This window comes from Salvelinus fontinalis, chromosome 16 (assembly GCF_029448725.1).
Source record: "Salvelinus fontinalis isolate EN_2023a chromosome 16, ASM2944872v1, whole genome shotgun sequence".
Taxonomy (NCBI): Eukaryota; Metazoa; Chordata; class Actinopteri; order Salmoniformes; family Salmonidae; genus Salvelinus; species Salvelinus fontinalis.
In genome coordinates, this window is record NC_074680.1 from 11,333,972 (window position 1) to 11,357,728 (window position 23,757).

Genomic DNA, 23,757 nt, shown 5'->3' on the forward strand with positions numbered 1-23,757 from the left:
TGAGGCACATGAGCCCACACAACCTGGGGCTTAACCCTATCAGTCCCAAGACCCCAGCAAAAATCTGCTTTTTATTTATCTGACGTTCATTTATCTGCATGTCCAGCCCTTATAGCCTCAAAATAAAGTCTTCAACCATTTTATTTTCAGGACAACCAGGGCTACAAGTAGAACACAAAACAAGTTCACATAAATACTTGGTTTCATGAGTTTTATTGACAAATGTCAATAAAAAAAAATATGGTCCGCCAAAACAAAAACCGGACAAAAATGTATTTATCTGAATGCTGCAAGTACAGAAATTGTTTACTCAATGTGAAATAAATATCCAACTAGTTAGTGACAACTGTGTGCAGTTTGGAGTTTGTGACAGCAACTATGTGAGATTATTACAGTATTATATACACTATGTACTGGGATTTCCTATGATCTTCTATGTAGAAGAACCCCTTACCTTTTACCGACTCTTGTTTAGCTTGTGAGCGTCATAAGAGAAAAACATGTTACATGTGCCTGTTAATGAAAGTCTTCGTGAGAGTCTTCTCATAGATAGCTTGAGTTTGTAGCTCAAAACATTCGGACTCTACATACATTTTTGTAAAAAGACCCGGGCCCCATCAGGATCTGCCCTTGTCCCACAAACACCACTCTAGCTCAGCCCCTGTTAATCACGTAGATACCAACCAGACTAATGTTTGGCATCTACAGATGCAGAAGAAATAGATTCATCCAATGGTACAACCCATTGGACAACTGCAGTAAATAAAACCTAATAAAAACATCTGTCTCGTCCAAGACCGGAGTCTACACAGACCAGTGCACCATATCCCATCAGAGCTACAGTAGGCCTTTATGCAAACAAGACATTTGCCACACAGGCCTGCCATCATAGAACGCATTCACCAAAATACACCTGAATGGATTTCTGCAAATATGTAAATACCATGGGAGTCCTCTTACATTTAGGAACTTTACAGTCCTATTGATCAAACAACCATGAAAAGGTAGGCTCTCTCCCCCAGTTATGCACATCAACAACAACAAGATCAACAACTAATGCTAGCCAGACCGAGAAGAGCTGAAATCTAACAAGGTAACATTAGCCTCTCTTGGGTAGGAGGCATTATTTTGAAGTTTGGATGACACACGTGCCCAAAGTAAACTGCCTGTTACTGAGGCCCAGAAGCTAGGGTATGCATATGGTCGCATTGGATAGAAAACACTCTAAAGTTTCCAAAACTGTTAAAATAATGTATGTGAGTATAACAGAACTGATATGGCAGGCGAAAACCTGAGGTAAATCCATCCAGGAAGTGGGATATTTTTTATGCTACTTTTCTATTGAATGCCTATACAGTATGTATTTGGATAGGATCCAAATTCCAGTTCCTATGGCTTCCACTAGATGTCAACAGTCTTTAGACATTGTTTCAGGCTTGTATTCTGAAAAACGTGGAAGAATGAGAACATTCTTTCAGTGGACTCTAAATGAACCAGAGCTGTTTTGAGCGCATGACCGATTGCGCGCCGTTCGTTGTTTTTCTTTTCTATTGAAGACGCTATTGTCCGGTTGAAATATTATCAATTATTTCAACAATAGACAACCTGAGGATTAATTATAAACATCGTTTGACATGTTTTGACGAACTTTACAGGTTATATTAGGATGTTTACTTCTGCATGTCGTGACCGCCTTTGAGCCAGTGGATTACTGAACAAAACGCGCCAACAAAATTGAGTTTTTGGGACATAAAGAGGGACTTTATCGAACAAAACAAACATTTATTGTGTAACATGGAATCTTGTGACTGCAAACATATGAAGATCATCAATCAATCAATCAATCAATCAATTTTATTTTATATAGCCCTTCGTACATCAGATAATATCTCGAAGTGCTGTACAGAAACCCAGCCTAAAACCCCAAACAGCTAGAATGCAGGTGTAGAAGCACGGTGGCTAGGAAAAACTCCCTAGAAAGGCCAAAACCTAGGAAGAAACCTAGAGAGGAACCAGGCTATGAGGGGTGGCCAGTCCTCTTCTGGCTGTGCCGGGTGGAGATTATAACAGAACTATGCCAAGATGTTCAAAAATGTTCATAAGTGACAAGCATGGTCAAATAATAATCATGAATAATTTTCAGTTGGCTTTTCATAGCTGATCATTAAGAGTTGAAAAACAACAGGTCTGGGACAGGTGGCGGTTCCATAACCGCAGGCAGAACAGCTGAAACTGGAATAGCAGCAAGGCCAGGCGGACTGGGGACAGCAAGGAGTCACCACGGGCGGCAGTCCCGACGCATGGTCCTAGGGCCCAGGTCCTCCGAGAGAAAGAAAGAGAGAAGGAGAAAATTAGAGAGAGCCAAGATTTTCAAAATGTTCATAAATGACAAGCATGGTCAAATAATAATCAGGAATAAATCTCAGTTGGCTTTTCATAGCCGATCATTAAGAGTTGAAAACAGCAGGTCTGGGACAGGTAGGGGTTCCATAACCGCAGGCAGAAGAGTTGAAACTGGAATAGCAGCAAGGCCAGGCGGACTGAGGGCAGCAAGGAGTCACCATGGCCGGTAGTCCCGACGTATGGTCCTAGGGCTCAGGTCCTCCGAGAGAAAGAAAGAGAGAAGGAGAAAATTAGAGAGAGCCAAGATTTTCAAAATGTTCATAAATGACAAGCATGGTCAAATAATAATCAGGAATAAATCTCAGTTGGCTTTTCATAGCCGATCATTAAGAGTTGAAAACAGCAGGTCTGGGACAGGTGGGGGTTTCGTAACCGCAGGCAGAAACAGTTGAAACTGGAATAGCAGCAAGGCCGGGCGGACTGGGGACAGCAAGGTGTCAGCATGCCCGGTAGTCCTGACGTATGGTCCTAGGGCTCAGGTTCTCAGAGAGAAAGAGAGAAGGAGAGAATTAGAGAGAGCATACTTAAATTCACACAGGACACTGGATAAGACAGGAGAAGTACTCCAGGTATAACCAACTGACCCTAGCCCCCCCGACACATAAACTACTGCAGCATAAATACTGGAGGCTGAGACAGGAGCGGTCAGGAGACACTGTGGCCCCATCCGAAGAAACCCCCGGACAGGGCCAAACAGGAAGGATATAACCCCACCCACTCTGCCAAAGCACAGCCCCCACACCACTAGAGGGATATCCTCAACCACCAACTTACAATCCTGAGACAAGGCCGAGTATAGCCCACAAAGGTCTCCACCACAGCACAACCAAGGGGGGGCGCCAACCCAGACAGGAAGTTCACGTCAGTAACTCAACCCACTCAAGTGACGCACCCCTCCTAGGGACGGCATGAAAGAGCACCAGCAAGCCAGTGACTCAGCCCCAGTAACAGGGTTAGAGGCAGAGAATCCCAGTGGAGAGAGGGGAACCGGCCCTGGAGAGACAGCAAGGGCGGTTCGTTGCTCCAGAGCCTTTCCGTTCACCTTCACACTCCTGGGCCAGACTACACTCAATCATATGACCTACTGAAGAGATAAGTCTTCAGTAAAGACTTAAAGGTTGAGACCGAGTCTGCGTCTCTCACATGGGTAGGCAGACTGTTCCATAAAAATGGAGATCTATAGGAGAAAGCCCTGCCTCCAGCTGTTTGCTTAGAAATTTTAGGGACAATTAGGAGGCCTGCGTCTTGTGACCGTAGCGTACGTGTAGGTATGTACGGCAGGACCAACTCGGAAAGATAGGTAGGAGCAAGCCCATGTAACGCTTTATAGGTTAACAGTAAAACCTTGAAATCAGCCCTTGTCTTAACGGGAAGCCAGTGTAGGGAAGCTAGCACTGGAGTAATATGATCAAATTTCTTGGTTCTAGTCAGGATTCTAGCAGCCGTATTTAGCACTAACTGAAGTTTATTTAGTGCTTTATCCGGGTAGCCGGAAAGTAGAGCATTGCAGTAGTCTAACCTAGAAGTAACAAATGCATGGATTAATTTTTCTGCATCATTTTTGGACAGAAAATTTCTGATTTTTGCAATGTTACGTAGATGGAAAAAAGCTGTCCTTGAAACAGTCTTGATATGTTCGTCAAAAGAGAGATCAGGGTCAAGAGTAACGCCGAGTACCTTCACAGTTTTATTTGAGACGACTTTACAACCATCAAGATGAATTGTCAGATTTAACAGAAGATCTCTTTGTTTCTTGGGACCTAGAACAAGCATCTCTGTTTTGTCCGAGTTTAAAAGTAGAAAGTTTTTAGCCATCCACTTCCTTATGTCTGAAACACAGGCTTCTAGCGAGGGCAATTTTGGGGCTTCACCATGTTTCATTGAAATGTACAGCTGTGTGTCATCCGCATAGCAGTGAAAGTTAACATTATGTTTTCGAATAACATCCCCAAGAGGTAAAATATATAGTGAAAACAATAGTGGTCCTAAAACGGAACCTTGAGGAACACCGAAATGTACAGTTGATTTGTCAGAGGACAGACCATTCACAGAGACAAACTGATATCTTTCCGACAGGTAAGATCTAAACCAGGCCAGAACTTGTCCGTGTAGACCAATTTGGGTTTCCAGTCTCTCCAAAAGAATGTGGTGATCGATGGTGTCAAAGGCAGCACTAAGGTCTAGTAGCACGAGGACAGATGCAGAGCCTCGGTCTGACGCCATTAAAAGGTCATTTACCACCTTCACAAGTGCAGTCTCAGTACTGTGATGGGGTCTAAAACCAGACTGAAGCATTTCGTATACATTGTTTGTCTTCAGAAAGGCAGTGAGTTGCTGCGCAACAGCTTTTTCTAAAATTTTTGAGAGGAATGGAAGATTCGATATAGGCCGATGGTTTTTTATATTTTCCGGGTCAAGGTTTGGCTTTTTCAAGAGAGGCTTTATCACTGCCACTTTTAGTGAGTTTGGTACACATCCGGTGGATAGAGAGCTGTTTATTATGTTCAACATAGGAGGGCCAAGCACAGGAAGCAGCTCCTTCAGCAGTTTAGTAGGAATAGGATCCAGTATGCAGCTTGAAGGTTTAGAGGCCATGATTATTTTCATCATTGTGTCAAGAGATATAGTACTAAAACACTTAAGTGTCTCTCCCGATCCCAGGCCCTCGCAGAGCTGTGCAGATCCAGGACAGCTAAGCCCTGGAGGAATACGCAGATTCAAAGAGGAGTCCGTAATTTGCTTTCTAATGGTCATGATCTTTTCCTCAAAGAAGTTCATGAATTTATTACTGCTGAAGTGAAAGCCATCCTCTCTTGGGGAATGCTGCTTTTTAGTTAGCTTTGCAACAGTATCAAAAAGAAATTTTGGATTGTTCTTATTTTCCTCGATTAAGTTGGAAAAGTAGGATGATCGAGCAGCAGTGAGGGCTCTTCGGTACTGCACGGTACTGTCTTTCCAAGCTAGTCGGAAGACTTCCAGTTTTGTGTGGCGCCATTTCCGTTCCAATTTCCTGGAAGCTTGCTTCAAAGCTCGGGTATTTTCTGTATACCAGGGAGCTAGTTTCTTATGACAAATGTTTTTCGTTTTTAGGGGTGCAACTGCATCTAGGGTATTGCGCAAGGTTAAATTGAGTTCCTCAGTTAAGTGGTTAACTGATTTTTGTCCTCTGACGTCCTTGGGTAGGCAGAAGGAGTCTGGAAGGGCATCAAGGAATTTTTGTGTTGTCTGAGAATTTATAGCACGACTTTTGATGCTCCTTGGTTGGGGTCTGAGCAGATTATTTGTTGCGATTGCAAACGTAATAAAATGGTGGTCCGATAGTCCAGGATTATGTGGAAAAACATTAAGATCTACAACATTTATTCCATGGGACAAAACTAGGTCCAGAGTATGACTGTGGCAGTGAGTAGGTCCAGAGACATGTTGGACAAAACCCACTGAGTCGATGATGGCTCCGAAAGACTTTTGGAGTGGGTCTGTGGACTTCTCCATGTGAATATTAAAATCACCAAAAATTAGAATATGATCTGCTATGACTACAAGGTCTGATAGGAATTCAGGAAACTCAGAGAGGAACGCTGTATATGGCCCAGGAGGCCTGTAAACAGTAGCTATAAAAAGTGATTGAGTAGGCTGCATAGATTTCATGACTAGAAGCTCAAAAGACGAAAACGCCATTTTTTTTTTTGTAAATTGAAATTTGCTATCGTAGATGTTAGCAACACCTCCGCCTTTGCGGGATGCACGGGGGATATGGTCACTAGTGTAACCAGGAGGTGAGGCCTCATTTAACACAGTAAATTCATCAGGCTTAAGCCATGTTTCAGTCAGGCCAATCACATCAAGATTATGATCAGTGATTAGTTCATTGACTATGACTGCCTTTGAAGTGAGGGATCTAACATTAAGTAACCCTATTTTGAGATGTGAGGTATCACGATCTCTTTCAATAATGGCAGGAATGGAGGAGGTCTTTATCCTAATAAGATTGCTAAGGCGAACACCGCCATGTTTAGTTTTGCCCAACCTAGGTCGAGGCACAGACACAGTCTCAATGGGTATGGCTGAGCTGACTACACTGACTGTGCTATTGGCAGACTCCACTAAGCTGGCAGGTTGGCTAACAGCCTGCTGCCTGGCCTGCACCCTATTTCATTGTGGGGCTAAAGGAGTTAGAGCCCTATCTATGTTGGTAGATAAGATGAGAGCACCCCTCCAGGTAGGATAGAGTCCGTCACTCCTTAGCAGGTCAGGCTTGGTCCTGTTTGTGGGTGAGTCCCAGAAAGAGGGCCAATTATCTACAAATTCTATCTTTTGGGAGGGGCAGAAAACAGTTTTCAACCAGCGATTGAGTGCTGAGACTCTGCTGTAGAGCTCGTCACTCCCCCTAACTGGGAGGGGGCCAGAGACAATTACTCGATGCCGACACATCTTTCTAGCTGATTTACACGCTGAAGCTATGTTGCACTTGGTGACCTCTGACTGTTTCATCCTAACATCGTTGGTGCCGACGTGGATAACAATATCTCTATACTCTCTACACTCATCAAAGGTAAGTAATTCATTTTATCGGTATTTCTGACTTTTGTAATTCCTTTACTTGGTTGTAAAAGTTTTGAATGCTTTTGTAAGCGGGGCGCTGTCCTCAGATAATCACATGGTATGTTTTCGCCGTAAAGCCTTTTTGAAATCTGACACAACGGCTGGATTACAAGAAGTTAATCTTTAAGCCGATGTATAACACTTGTATATTTTATGAATGTTTATTATGAGTATTTCTGTATTTTGAATTTGGCGCTCTGCAATTTCACCGGATGTTGGCCATAAGAAGTTAGATAAGATGGCGCCGACAGAGAGGGCTGCCTCGCTTCTAGTCCTTAGGAAACTTTGTAGTATTTTGTTTTTTATGTATTATTTCTTACATTGTTAGCCTATAAAATATAAAGTGTTATTACATACATCTGGGAAGAACTATTGGATATCAGAGCGATGTCAACTTACCAGCACTACGACCGAAAAACAGCTTCTATCTCAAGGCCAGCAGACTGTTAAACAGCCATCACTAGCCCAGAGAGGCTGCTGCCTACATACAGACTTGAAATCATTGAACACTTTAATAAATGGAACACTAATCACTTTAGTAATGATTACATATCTTGCATTACTCATCTCATATGTATATACTGTATTCTATACTATCTATTACAGTGGTTCCCAAACTTTTTATAGTTCCATACCCCTTCGAACATTCAACCTCCAGCTGCGTACCCCCTCTAGCACCAGGGTCAGCGCACTCTCAAATGTTTTTTTTTTGCCATCATTGTAAGCCTGCCACACACACTGTACAATGCATTTATTAAACATAAGAATGAGTGTGAGTTTGTCACAACCCGGCTCGTGGGAAGTGACATAGAGCTTTTATAGGACCAGGGCACAAATAACAATATCATAATAATCAATAATGTTGCTCTTTATTTAACCATCTTACATATACAATTGTGAATAACTCACCACAGGTTAATGAGAAGGGTGTGCTTGAAAGGATGCACATAACTCTGCAATGTTGGTTTGTATTGGAGAGAGTCTCAGTCTTAAATAATTTTCCACACACAGTCTGTGCCTGTATTTAGTTTTCATGCTATTGAGGGCAGAGAATCCACTCTCACATAGGTACGTGGTTGCAAAGGGCATCCGTGTCTTAACAGCGCGATTTGCCAAGCCAGGATCCTCAGAAAACTGGCAGTGGCTTCTGATTAAATTCAATTTTCACAGAACCGCTTGTTGTAATTTCGATGAGGCTCTCTTGTTCAGATATCGGTAAGTGGACTGGAGGCAGGGCATTAAAGGGATAACAAATCCAGTTGTTTGTGTCATCTGTTTCAGGAAAGTACCTACGTAATTGCGCACCCAACTCACTCAGGTGCTTCGCTATATCACATTTGACATTGTCCGTAAGCTTGAGTTAATTTGCACACAAAAGAAATCATACAATGATGGAAAGACCTGTGTGTTGTCCTTGTTAATGCAGACAGAGAAGAGCTCCAAATTCTTAATCATAGCCTCAATTTTGTCCCGCACATTGAATATAGTTGCAGAGAGTCCCTGTAATCCTAGATTCAGATCATTCATGCGAGAAAATGATGGTCAGTAAAGAAAACTTTAAGCTCGTCTCTCAATTTAAAAAAAAAAGCGTGTCAATACGTTGCCCCTTGATAACCAGCGCACTTCTGTATGTTGTAAAAGTTTTACATGGTTACTGCCCATATCATTGCATAGTGCAGAAAATACACGAGAGTTCAGGGGCCTTGCTTTAACAAAGTTAACCATTTTCACTGTTGTGTCCAAAACGTCTTTCAAGCCGTCAGGCATTCCCTTGACAGCAAGAGCCGTCGGGAGCAACTGCTTGCACGCGCGTTACCACTACACGTTGTCTCCCTGTCATGGCGTTTGCGCCATCAGTACAAATACCAACACATCTTGACCACGAAAGTCCATTTGATGTCACAAAGCTGTCCAGTTCTTTAAAAATATCCTCTCCTGTTGTCCGGGTTTTCAGTGGTTTGCAGAAGAGGATGTCTTCCTTAATTGACCCCCCCATAAACGTAACGGACATGTACCAGAAGCTGTGCCAGGCCCGGCACGTCTGTTGACTCATCCAGCTGTAACGCATAGAATTCACTGGCTTGTATGCGAAGCAGTAATTGTTTCAAAACATCTCCTGCCATTTCACTGATGCGTCGTGAAACAGTGTTGTTTGATTAAGGCATTGTCTGTATAGTTTTTTGGGCCTTTTCCCCCAGCATTGTCCCAGCCATATCCTCCAGAATAGTAGCCACTCGGTAGCTCACCATATAAGACACTTCTAGCTCCTTCTTATTAATGGTATCTGTTGCTTTTATACATGTCTTACTACTCAAAAGTCATCTTAATTATCGCTCAAAAAACTCCTGTGGCTTATTTTTCAAATTGGCATGTTTTGTTTCTAATTGTCTGCACAAGATTGACGGTTTCATTAACTTCTTGCGACTATAGGGGGTGCTGTTTCAAATTAGCATAATTGTCTCTCCAGATGAAACGGCTTCCTACTCAATTCTTGATCGTACAATATGCATATTATTGTTATTATTGGATAGAAAACACTATCTAGTTTCTATAGCCGTTTGAATTATGTCTCTGAGTGGAACAGAACTCTTTCTACAGCGAAATCCATGACAGGTTTTGCGAAGGTCTGAGAGCGAAGCTCTGATCTCAGTTCAGTTTAAAGGGGTGTGTATATCCTATGGAACGACACGAACTGCACCCGCCTTCCCCTGGATGTCAGTAACCAATGAGAAGTGGAATGGGCTTCCTGCGTAGCTCTCAGAGGTTATAAAACACCAAGGAGTGAGGTACGCCATCTTTTCGACGTTGAACTTTACGCAGAGAGAGACCCCGGGATGCCATTTTCGAACGCTTAGTAATGAACTTTAGATATATCAGTCTGTAATTTAATTTGATATAGGTGTTAGAAACATCATAACGAAGCTATTTGAAACCGAGTTATATCAGATTATGCGAGTATATTGCTATTTTTCGGAATTTCCTCAGTATTGCGTAATGAGGATTTGGACACGTTAGCTAATGTTAGCAATTGTTAGCTATAGTTAGCTGCTATATCAGAAGTTGAATGCAACGTTTTACAACCAAGCAACGATTCTTTTGGACAAAAGTACCACTTGGCCAAGATTCCGATGGAAGCTCGTCGAAAAGTAAGAGCTATTTATGATGTTATTCCATTTTTATGTGGAAAAATGTAAACTCAATAACGGTAAATAGTGACGCCGTTATTGCGGCACTAGTCTGTCTGTAACGCACACTGTATGTCTAGTAACGTTAATTTTAAAAATCTAACTTAGCGGTTGCATTAATAACTAATGCATCTTTCATTTCATGGCCAACCTGTATTTTTTTTGTCAAGTTTATGAATAGTTTTCGATAAAAATAGTTGTATTATCATGATGCTGCCGGGCAGATTGCTTGAGTAGTTGGACAGTATTTCCATTGTGTAAGCACGATTTGTGCCGCTAAATATGCACATTTTCGATCAAACTGTATATGTATGTTGTAATGTGATGTTACAGGAGTGTCATCTGAAGAATTCTGAGAAGGTTAGTGAAAAAATTAATATATTTTGGCGATGTTTACGTTATCGCTCTCTTTGGCTAGAATCAATGCTCTGGTAACGTTTGCATATGTGGTATGCTAATATAACGATTTATTGTGTTTTCGCTGTAAGACACTTAGAAAATCTGAAATATTGTCTGTATTCACAGGAGCTGTGTCTTTCGATTAGTGTATGCTGTGTATTTTTACGAAATGTTTGATGATTAGTAAGTAGGTAAACACGTTGCTCTTTGTAGTTATTCTAGTCCATTTGTGACGGTGGGTGCAATTGTAACCTATGACATCTACCTGAAATATGCACATTTTTCTAACAAAACCTATCCTATACCATAAATATGTTATCAGACTGTCATCTGAGGAGGTTTTTTCTTGGTTAGTGGCTATCAATATCTTAGTTTAGCCGAATTGGTGATAGCTACTGGTGTTGAGAGAAAATGGTGGACAAGAAAAATGGTGATTTTTGCTAACGTGTTTAGCTAATAGATTTACCTATTGTGTCTTCCCTGTAAAACATTTAAAAAATCTGAAATGGTGGCTTTATTCACAGGATCTGTATCTTTCATTAGGTGTCTTGGACTTGTGATTTAATGATATTTAGATGCTACTATTTAATTGTGACGCTATGCTAGCGATGCTAATCAGTGTGGGGGGGGTGGGGGGTGCTCCCGGACCCGGGGTAGGTGCTCGGTAGAGGTTAAGTTGTGAGATAGTACTTTTGCACATATAACACACTGTGGCTGAGGAAAGGCACTACTCCCAATATAAGTGAACCGCAAATCAATGTAGCTCTCGTCATATTTGTGCCTCTTCAATGGTCCAACGTCCCTGTCTGTTCGCTGCTTTCCCAGGTAAGGGGTCAGTAGCTCTTAGGCTGCATCAGATTCACAACTGTCAGTGATCATGCTAGCTGAGCTAACAACAAATGTTGAATTACTGATGCTAGCATTGGATGTGCTCGTGGAAGCAGAACAACTTGTGTCGTAGACAGGTGCAGGTGTAGTACATTGTGTTGTTTAAGTGTTCCCTTTATTTTTTTGAGCAGTGTATAAATGGACTGTTTAAAAATGTTAAGAAAATGTTTTTTATCACATTTTTATTTGGCGTACCCCCGACGGCATTGTGGTACCCCCGTTTGGGAATACCTGATCTATTGCATCTTAGCCTATGCTGCTCTGTTATTGCTCATCCATATATTTATATATTCTTATTCCATTCCTTTACTTAGATTTGTGTGTATTAGGTATCTGTTGTGGAATTGTTAGATATTGCTGCACTGTCGGGAAATAGAAGCACAAGCATTTCGCTACACTCGCAATAACATCTGCTAACCATGTGAATGGATGTGACCGACAACATTCTATTTGATTTGATTTGATTAAACCCTCTGAAACTTTTTCAGATAGTTGGCCGTCAGAATTCCACTGACAAACTTCCTGCCAACTTCCTGCTTGTCCCAACCCACGTTTTGACAACTGAATGAGAACTTCCCTGTCCTCCCATTTGATTGATGGCAAATCTGCTAAACAAAAATATAAACGCCACATGTAACAATTTCAAAGATTTGACTGAGTTACAGATCATATAAGGAAATCATTCAATTTAAATAAATTCATTAGGCCCTAATCTATGGATTTCACATGACTGGGCAGGGGTGCAGCCATAGGGGGGCATAGGCCCACCCACTGGGGAGCCAGGCCCAGCCACTGGGGAGCCAGGCCCAGCCAATCACAAAAAGGCATTATTACAGACAGAAATACTCTTAAGCAGGTGCACCTGTGTAATGACCATGCTGTTTAATCAGCTTCTTGATATGCCACATCTTTCAGGTGGATGGATTATCTTGGCAAGGTAGAAATGCTCACAAATAGGGATGTAAACAAATTTGTGCTCAACATTTGAGAGAAATAAGCTTTTTTTCATATGGAAAACCTCACGAAACAATACTTTACATGTTGCGTTTTTAATTTTGTTCAGTGCATTTGATTGACAACTAAGAGTACATTCGTAAATTGCCTTCAGTGTGTCAGAGTGCGTTCTGGGTCATTCGTAAATTCAGAGCGGTTCGCTCTCTTAGTGTTCGGAGTGCACACTGGACGCTGTGGCTGAGGAGTAGGGTTGATCCAGCTAGCTTGCTAGCTACTTCCAGACACAAATGGGGGAACACCTCACTGACAATTTTACTCACCGTAGCAGAGCAGGTTAGGCTCTTTACATGTTATATAGAGCGTTTTGAATTAATCAGTTATTCTGCGCTCTGGCACACTCAGACGAGAGTGGTCTAAAATCGGAGTAGATAGCCAGAGTGAATTTGCGAACGCAAGAGATATGCTAAGTGGATAACAGTCGTTCAAGTTCTTGCTAGCTAACCAAATGACACCTGCATCTCTAGCTGTGTATAGCCACCGAAAAATGAGGGGAAAATGTCAGTCACTCACCCACTCCTCCAATGACATTACATGACATCCTCCTGGCAGCTAGCTATCTTGCTAACGTTAGGCTCCATGTTTTTAGTTTGCAACATAAATAGATACGCTAGCCTATTAGCCACGTTATGACTGGCTTGTGATCATTGCCCTTGCTTGTTTGCCAGCTTTGATTTACAACCCGATAGCCATATTTTTTGGACTACCAAGAAATGTATTGGTGAATTAAATGAATCATGCAGTGAACTGCATCCATCTATTCTGCCAACAATGCCTTAGTGTACGTCATCGAATGTTGAGTCAAATATATCCGATTTTTAAAACCTCTTTTAAAGTTGGGTTTGTAGCATAAACTGGGAATCTGATATTCTGGACTGGTAATGATTGTTTGTTTCATATCTAAAGTAAATAAAATGCTTTCAGTTCCACTTTAATTTGTAATTTGATAGGTTATTGTGATCAAATATGCTGTTGAGTTTTACTGGAATTAAAGTAAGATACCGGAGACACAACTCTCATCTGGCTATAGCCTACCTGCTTACATTAGATTTTATTTTGATTGTTCAGGTTCACCATCAGTAATAGTTTTGGTAGTTTTGCTTTATTTTATACTATCAGTGTAAATGGTCATTTATTTTGGTTCAAGTTGATAATTTCATAACAAGGACAGCAATTCACTGTGAGTGAAGCGACACTGCATCGTCGAAACGGGAGGAGAAGCTCACTCCATTAAAAACTTCAAAATGGTCAAAACCATTCCATTTTGTGACGGGGTGATATCCAAAATTGTGCTATATATTCATTGGCTATAATTTAACGATAAATATTAATTTATTACTTGATCAAACACTTTCAGTTCAAACACTTTTAATCTGGAAAAATGGCAAGTGGGTGATCGTGATTTCAGATCAGAAGTGTGGGGAGCATACATTGCCCCCCGCCCCAATACACAGGAGCCTGCTGAGGGGAGGACGGCTCATACTGTAATAATGGCTGGAACGGAGTATATGGAATGGCATCAAACACATGGAAACTATGCGTTTGATATATTTAGTACAAATCCACTTATTCTGCTCCAGCCATTACCACAAGCCTGTCCTCCCCAATGAAGGTGCCAACAACCTCCTGTGCCCTAATAGGATAGTGGGTTGGTAGATTCCCACTAGTCTCCTTTATGGCTCAGCTCAGGTGACTACATACACCGTAGACATATTCATCATTCACACAGAAGTCCCAATGGGCACAGATCAGACGTCTATTCCACGTTGGTTCAACGTAATTTAATTGAAATGAAAACAATGTTGATTCAACCAGTGTTTGTGCAGTGTGGTCAGCTCAGACACATCCAGCTCAGAGGGGCCCAGCTCTTGAGTGCCATCAACAGCTGATTTGAACTTAGAATGGAAAATGAATGTTTATGCAACAAATGTTAGTGCATAGAATTGTATCGCATCGCACCAAATGGCAGAGTGAGAGAGAAAATGGACGCAGCTGCTGAGCACTGAAATCACAGAGGGGGATGGAAGCTCACAGTCAGACCGGTGGGGCTCTGGGAGCTCTGTCTGCCCTGCAGCTCCAGAGAGCGGTAGAGAGAGGAGAGAGAACAGGAAATAGAGAAAGAGGCACATGAGCAGGAGGGGTAGACTGAATACAAACCTCAGCTGCTTACAAGGCAGCCGCCCCCAAATCTCCTCATACCAGAGGGAAGAGCAAAAAGTTGTCACAGTTTTACTTCAGATTCTGATGTTTATCCACGTTTCTCCAAATGTCAAATTTCAAAGTGTTTTTGACATACTGGGTTGCTCCTCCTGCTCTGCATCGCTCCGAATGGTTCAATTAAGGGTTCAAGTTTTTGGATAGGGTTAAAACATTACATTTAGACATTCATTTCAAAAGATTACCTTAAGGGTAAAAGGGGAAGCTTACCCAAAATACAGAAGTTCAATGCAAGGCTCACAAAATACATTTAGTCCCAAGCCACCCCCTGTACCCGGACGTTGAACTACTCCCCTCTGGGCGCAGGTATAGGGCACTCCTCGGCAGGAAAAACAGAATTAGACCATAATTTGTGCCAGGTGTGATATCCCTCCTAAATTGCTCGGGTTAATGTTCCTATCGACTCAGTAAGACCAGCAGGCTAGTTTAAAAAAAATGTTTTATTGGTATGTAACTGTTATGAAAGTTGTATTGTCAATTTTGTTTTGTATTTAAAAAGCCACTTTAAACGTGTACATGACACTGGGGACAATAAAGTCAGTAAGTATTAATAATGACTGTCCTGATTTTATTCTGACAGAGTTTATTCATAGCTGTTTGTGTGATTTTAGTCATTCAATCGCAATACATTATTTTAGCATTAGTTTTGCATGATCTCCGCTGCCATAGTAGCGGAGATGGGTAACAACTGTGTATGTGTGCTCTCGGGGGGTAATACGTGCTACGTAGAAACTGCACGTCATACCCTTATTCACAGATGCACGTTTTTTTTTCCGGTGAAGACAGCATTACACATTAGGCATACAAAGTAAACAACAACCTACAGACATGTATGACAACGAAATACTCGCGAATGATGAAGAAAACTACTGGAGGGGCACCGATGGTGTCTTCGAACCCGTCACGCTGGTATAGATGATTCGGGAGACAGGCGCAGGAATGCTTAATAGGGTTTTTTATTAAAAACTTCTTAAGGATTGGCGTTCCGTCAACGGGACAGTTGTAAATCATGCATCGCGTTATATCAAGATCGCATAGTCGTCCGAAAGCTTAAAATCTTGTTAATATAATGGCACTGTCCAATTTACAGTAACTATTACTGCGAAAAAAAATGCCATGCTATTGTTTGAGGAGAGCTCCTAACAACAAAAGTTTTTTTCACAGCAATAGGTTTGATGAAATTCACCTCTAAAGGTGAAATGTGTACTTACATTCTGAAATCTTGCTCTGATTTATCATCCAAAAGGGTCCCAGAGATAACATGAAATGTCGTTTTGTTAGATAAAATCATTTTCCATATCCTGAAAAGGTCCATATAGCAACGCATGATCGATTTTGTATTTCCACTCGTTCAATTTGTAAACAAAGGAATCTGTGAAAATCTCACCCTAAACGTTGTTTCAACGAGTCAAATCACATTTTTTACCCGTATCTATTCCTCAGAGATCCTAGATCCCTCAGAGATCTCTTGAATGACTGTATCTTTGTCAAATAAGCACCAATTGGGGTCAAACAAAGCTAGCTAGAAAGCCAATGAGCTGGACTTTGCGGGAGTACCCGGAAACCCTGTTTCGGTCGCATAATGTAGGCGCTAACCTTTTGCGACAGCATGCATTTTTCTTTTGGACAACAACGTATAAGATTATTCAGACTTATGAAGTTAGGGAAACTGGTTGTTTTGCAAATGTTGAACTTATATGTCTACTAATACTTGGAAAGCTAAATCAAAGTCCAAGTATACAGAATTGACAATATTCTTGCAGAAAAAAATGGAAAATTAATGCTAATGTCCCCTTCACGATTTGCCCAAATGTACTTGGAGACTTCTCACTAAACGTATTATTTTTCACTCATTTTTTTATTTATCCATCTGAAACTGTGCACATACAATGCTGCCATCTTGTGGACACTATCAGAATTACAAACAAATTGATGGCTTTAACAATGACCTTTCTCTTGCATTTCAAAGATGGTAAAAAAAACACTGGTTGGTTTTTTCTTCTACCAGATCTATGGTGTTATATTCTCCTACATTCAATTCACATTTCCACAAACTTCAAAGTGTTTCCTTTCAAATGGTACCAAGAATATGCATATCCTTGCTTCGGGACCTGAGCTACAGGTAGTTAGATTTTGAGTATGTCATTTAGGCGAAATTTGAAGAAAAAAAAAAAGGGTGGGGGCTATGCCTAAGAAGTTTACATTTAGGCAAAATTTGAAGAAGAAAAAAAAAGGGGGGGGGGGGGGGGGGGGGGGCTATGCCTAAGAAGTTTTAAGCCCCAAATTATGGCGTGTCGTGTAAAGGGGACGAAAACCAAACAAACACGTAACCAAAACACAGGGTTGAACCCAAACAAAAGAGCGAGGAGTACCTCGAAAAAAATAACACTAGCGCACAATGATTATCACATGGGATGAGACCCGTAATCATCTGCGCAATCCACAAGGGCACGAAAGCCCAAAGCACACAGTACAGGTACTCACATGCACCAGCGGACGTAGTTACAATCAACAAGACTAATGGAAACCAAAGGGCACATATATACGAATACTAATCAGTGGGAATAGGGGACATGTGCGCGTGATGAAAGTTCCGGAGGGATCCGTGACAGAACCGTATTTATTTGAGCCCGAGTACTCTGACGAAGAATTGAGGCAAACTGAGCTTAAGATGGCTTCCTCCACTCTAGCCACCGAACCCGCAGAAGCAGCTGAACCACAGCCCCAACCCATCCCAAGGATCAACACAGACTGGTGGTGCAGTTGTGGCAATTGCGCTCCAGAAACGGAGGAACGTAATGATGATGAGAAGCAGTTTGTTTTTGAGGCCACAGGGATTTTGCTGCCCACATACCTCTACTTCCACAAGCTTCCCACAATAAGTTGGGGGAATTTTGGCCCATTCATCCTGACAGAGCTGGTGTAACTGAGTCAGGTTTGTAGGCCTCCTTGCTCACACACACTTTTTCAGTTCTGCCCACAAATGTTTTATAGGATTGAGGTCAGGGCTTTGTGATGGCCACTCCAATACCTTGCCTTTTTGTCCTTAAGCCATTTTGCCACAACTTTGGAAGTATGCTTGGGGTCATTGTCCATTTGGAGACGCATTTGCGACCAAACTTTAACTTCCTGACTGATGTCTTGAGATGTTGCTTCAATATATCCACATAATTTTCCTACCTCATGATGCCATCTATTTTGTGAAGTGCACCAGTCCCTCCTGCAGCAAAGCACCCCCACAACATGATGCTGCCACTCCCGTGTGTGACGGTTGGGATGGGGTTCTTCGGCTTGCAAGCATCCCCCTTTTTCCTCCAAACATAACGATGGTCATTATGGGCAAACAGTTCTATTTTTGTTTCATCAGACCAGAGGACATTTCTCCAAAATGTACGATCTTTGCCCCCATGTGCAGTTGCAGACCGTAGTCTGGCTTTTTTAACGCCGGTTTTGGAACAGTGGCTTCTTCCTTGCTGAGCTGCCTTTCAGGTTATGTCGATATAGGACTCGTTTTACTGTGGATATAGATACTTTTGTATCCGTTTCCTCTAGCATCTTCAGAAGGTCCTTTGCTGTTGTTCTGGGATTGATTTGCACTTTTTGCACCAAAGTACGTTCATCTCTAGGAGACAGAACGCGTCTCCTTCCTGAGCGGTATGATGGCTACATGGTCCCATGGTGTTTATACTTGCGTACTATTGTTTTTACAGATGAACGTGGTACCTTCGGGCATTTGGAAATTGCTCCCATGGATGAACCAGACTTAAAGAGGTCTGCAATTTTTTTTCTGCGGTCTTGGCTGATTTCTTTTGATTTTCCCATGATGTCAAGCAAGTTTGAAGGTAGGCCTTGAAATACATCCACAGGTACACCTCCAATTGACTCAAATGATGTCAATTAGCCTATCAGAAGCTTCTAAAGCCATGACATAATTTTCTGGAATTTTCCAAGCTGTTTAAAGGCACAGTCAACTTAGTGTATGTAAACTTCTGACCCACTGGAATTGTGATACATTGAATTATAAGTGAAATAATCTGTCTGTAAACAATTGTTGGAAAAATAACTTGTGCACAAAGTAGATGTCCTAACCGACTTGCCAAAATTATAGTTTGTTAACAAGACATTTGTGGTGTGGTTGAAAAACGAGTTTTAATGACTCCAACCTCAGTGTATGTAAACTGACTTAAACTGTGTATCTGGTGAAAGTCTGGATAACGGCGAGACATTAGTATGTCATGGCGCCAGTTTTTTTCTTACCTAAGTGTATGTTCCGACTTCAACTGTAAGGTCTTCAAAGTTTGTACACGCGTGATACATTTTACAATAAAATCACTATGTCATGTAATTTGCTTCTATCAATTTATTCAAGTGTGGTAAGTACCTGTGGCAGTTGTAGGTTGTTTCCTGCCCAATTTTTCATTGTGGTCCATTATAGCCAGTTGGGTTCTCGGGACCATGGAGAGGGGACGAAAATGCAGTCGCTTCCGAGTGTACTTGAGCATGCTACTGTGGTACGACTCAAGCTCCCCTGTGGACAATAGTTGCCATGTGGATATGAACATAACATTTGTTTGAGGTTAGTACAGTTGAGTCAACTGCAAACCACCTTCCAAGACAAAAATGACAAAGCTCACCTAATCATCCCCAGCTTACAATTGGCTCATTCATCCCCCCTCTAACTATTCCCCAGGTCATTGCTGTTAATGAGAATGTGTTCAGTTAACTTACCTGGGGGAAGAAAGACAAATTGTCCCCAGTTGTACTGGATTTCCACCTCTTCCATCTCTGCTTGTCTTCTGAGGCGTCTTCATGGGAGCAGCTGTACTGCACTCCATTTTCAGTCCAATTGTACGTGGTAGGTAGAAGAGACTTCCATATGAGTTTTATTCCTTTGAAAGATATTGTTCCTGATTACACACTTAGTTGCCACTTCATTTAATAGGTTTTGGTCTGTGTGTAGTAATAATAACCGTCCTGATTTGATTCTGACAGACAAACAACTATGAATAAATTGATTTAGCCATTTCATCTCAATACACTATTTTAGCATAGTTAATTATCAGAATCCTTTGTGTTAGGTTTGTTCTTTCTTATGGGCCATAACTGTCTTGGCAATCATTTTCAAGCCCATGTTACCTGTATGTCTCTCCTATATTTACAACAGGAGCTCCAAAGGTGAGTTGCAACATTTTCATTCACAGTCTTAACTTAGTTGCCCTTCTTTTTTGACTGTGCCAGAAGTTTCTTTATCAAGACTACTAGAGGAAAAGTCAACATTTAACCGGGGGAAAAAAGGAAGCATGTGACACTGGATGACAACTCTATTGTTGGTGGAATAGTTACAAATTTACCCTTTGAAACATGCCAGCAATCCAGCTCATGTTGGATAGTAGGGTACTCTTCTCGCATGACTTTTTCTGATTGATGGTTACCGATCAGTAGTTGATACAGGTAGACCCTCTGTCAGAATGCTGTTCAACCTTCTCTGAAATCCAACTGACTCAATCGCCACTGAACTGGTGGCGTCAGTGACCTGTTTTAGAAAATACAAAAAAATTACGTGTAGAAAAATACATTTCAAATACCATTTCAATTGTAATCACATTTGGTCATACTGAAAGTAGTAACTGAAATTATTATTATTTGTTTAACCTTTGTTTAACTAGGCAAGTCAAGTTTATAATGACAGCCTACAATACACCTACCTGGATCACATCAGCTTCAATTACTTTATTGGTCCTGTCATCCATGTAGCTGTTTGAATGAATAAATAAATGAATGATTGATTGATTTGTATCTCAAGTTGGGAACCCATTCTTTGGCAGAAAGATAATTGAGAAATGGTGTCAATTTTCTTCCCTTTTTTTCACATATGATTTGCAAAACTTCTTAAATAAATTATTATGATAGTAATTATAATGACCTATACAGTGGATTGATAAAGTATTCACCCCCCTTTGCATTTTCCACTATTTTGCCTTACAACCTGGAATAGTCTTTTAGGGGGGGTTGTATCATTTGATTTGCACAACATGCCTACCACTTTGAAGATTCAAAATATGTTTTCCTGTGAAACAAGAAATTAGACCAAAAAAAACAGAACTTCAGCTTACATAACTATTACCCCCCCCCCCCCCAAAGTCAATACTTTGTAGAGACACATATTGCAGCAATTACAGCTGAAAGTCTTTTGGGGTATGTCTCTATAAACTTGGCACATCTAGTCACTGGGTTTTTTACCCATCCTTCAAGGCAAAACTGCTCCAGCTCCTTCAAGTTGGATGGGTTCTGCTGGTGTACAGCAATCTTTAAGTCATACCATAGATTCTCAATTGGATTGAGGTCTGGGCTTTGACTAGGCCATTCCAAGACATTTAAATGTCTCCTCTTTAACCACTTGAGTGTTGCTTTAGCATTATGCTTAGGGTCATTGTCCTGTTGGAAGGTGAACCTCCGTTCCAGTCTCAAATCTCTGGAAGACTGAAACAGGCTTCCCTCAAGAATTTCCCTGTATTCAGCACCATCCATCATTCCTTCAACTCTGACCAGTTCCCCAGCTCTGCCGATGAAAAACATCCCCACAGCATGATGCTGCCACCACCATGCTTCAATGTGGGGATGGTATTCTCGGAGTGATGAGGTGTTGGTTTTTCGCCAGACATAGCATTTTTCATGATGGCCAAAAAGCTCAATTTTAGTCTCATATGACCAGAGTACCTTCTTCCATATGTTTGGGGAGTCTCCCACATGCCTTTTGGCGACCACCAAACATGTTTCTTTAAGCAATGGCTTTTTGTCTGGCCACTCTTCCGTAAAGCCCAGTCTGTAAAGTGTACGGCTTAAAATGGTCCTATAGACGGATACTCCAATCTACGCTGTGGAGTTTTGCAGCTCCTTCAGGGTTATCTTTGGTCTCTTTGTTGCCTGCCTGGTCTGTGAGTTTTGGTGGGCGGCCCTCTCTTGGCAGGTTTGTTGTGGTGCCATATTCTTTCCATTTTTTACTAATGGATTTAATGGTGCTCCGTGGGATGTTCAAAGTTTCTGATAAACTTTTTTATAACCCAACCCTGATCTGTACTTCACAACTTTGTCCCTGACCTGTTTGTTGCGCTCCTTCGTCTTCACGGTGGTGCCCCTTGCTTAGTGGTGTTGCAGACTCTGGGGCCTTTCAGAACAGGTGTTTATATACTGAGACCATGTGACATTTAGATTGCACACAGGTGGACTTTTTTAACTAATTATGTGACTTTTGAAGGTAATTGGTTGCAGCAGATGTTATTTAGGGTCTTCATAGCAAAGGGGATGAATACATATGCACGCACCACTTTTCCGTTTTTTATTTTGTAGTAATGTTTTTAATTTCACTTCACCAATTTGGACTATTTTGTGTATGTCCATTACATGAAACCCAAATAAAAATCTATTTAAATTAGGTTGTAATGCAACAAATTAGGAAAAACGCCAAAGGGGATGAATACTTTTGCAAGGCACTGTATGTTGTATATTTAGTGGAATAGCCAGGACTGTCAGCACAGATGTGGACTGCCTTCCCTGTATTTCCATCCTGGACCATAGTGGACATTTTATTTTCCTGCTTCAGTCTTTAATGCTGATGTATTAACAGTAGGAAGTTAGAGGACTGTAGTGCGAAGAATGTTGATCGTGCAGGGAACTGTATATTACAGAGTTCAGCCCAGTCCTTTATGTCAGTGAAAGAGGCACCAGTGAACAGCTCTGAAGAAGTTGCAACTTGAGCTCGTGAATGTTGAAGGTATGTAGGGTATGTGGTCCTCGTCATCATCAGGGGAGCAAAAACTGGTGTCCCGCTGGGAAGGTGAAGACTGTGGATGTTGTGTAGGAAAAGGTGAAGGAGGCTGCTGTTGCTGAGATGTATTTCCCTGATCCTCCTTCGAAAGACAATACACAAAATGATCAAAGTGTTCTAAAATGAAAGCAGCAGATACTGAATAACACTTTGATATATGGAATCATAGAAAATGAATACATTGTACATTACTTACCGAAGACTCTGGTTAATCTGGAGGTCTGGACACAGCTGCAAAGCCCATGGACTCAGGAGATCAACCATATTATTAAACATTTAAAACAGCTTTACTCTCACCCATATAAATCAAACAATCAATGTGAAATCATTACACATAAATGCTGAATGTACTCTTTATGCATGTTGTCAAACGAATGCACAATAGATAATCAATTACTCCAGGTGGTTCTAGGAGACCGGCAGTTCACAGCTTGAAACGTTGTCAGACTAATTAACCATGGCAAGACAACACATCAGACAAAGGTGTGAAAATATCCATTATTTACATGGGTGCCAGGTGAGCTTGCTGTTTGGTCCTTTGAAGACCTAATCAATTGAGGCCAGAACCTGTGATTCAGATAGGGAAATGTACCTCAGTTACTTGTGACACAATGGAAGTTCATGATACGTACACTATGAAATGTGAAAGGGAGAGGCAGTTGATATAGTATTGGATATATGTCCAAGTGTTATTGTGTTGTGTATTGATAAATACAAACTTCCATCCTAACACACAAGTCATGTTATAGCATTTTTTAAACATGTAATACATTCATGGCCATGGTGCTAAAATTCATTATAGGGGGAGAGTTTACAAATAGGCTACACAGTAGACCCGACAATGGCCAATCATATACCCCAGGTGGTTCCAGGGGCCAGGTATTTAAACATTTGTATTTTTTTATTATTTAACCTTTATTTAACTTGTTTAACTTATTTCAATCATTGTTATACAGCAGTTCACAGCCTGAGATGTTGTCATGCTAATTAATCATGTCTAGCCAACACATCAGTCATTGGGAATTAGGATTATGAAGAATAGCGAGCAGAATGCAACAACACTTTTTTGTTTTATTCTATTCTGCAATGTAAGGTGACACTATTGTCTCTTCAACCCCCTTGTTATAAATGCATAGGGAAGATATGCAATCCTGTACAGCACCTAGGCCTACAGTATATGCAAGGATTTTGGACACTGGCCAGCTGGGTAGTAGACTGCAATTTTTA

At 41.3% G+C, this 23,757-nt stretch overlaps 1 protein-coding gene and 1 long non-coding RNA gene across 2 annotated transcripts in view; one reads left to right on the forward strand and one right to left on the reverse strand.

Annotated features, from left to right (window-relative positions):
* Window positions 1-23,757, forward strand: part of pacrg (PARK2 co-regulated) — a 288,420-nt gene that overhangs the window by 242,045 nt on the left and 22,618 nt on the right. The gene's annotated exons all lie outside the window — the stretch shown is intronic.
* On the reverse strand, window positions 1,710-20,799 carry LOC129812644 (uncharacterized). Its single transcript, XR_008753039.1, has 5 exons — window positions 20,411-20,799; window positions 20,057-20,238; window positions 19,434-19,594; window positions 19,087-19,233; window positions 1,710-2,885 (listed from the first exon to the last, which is right to left on the reverse strand). It is a non-coding gene; the product is annotated as an uncharacterized LOC129812644 (long non-coding RNA).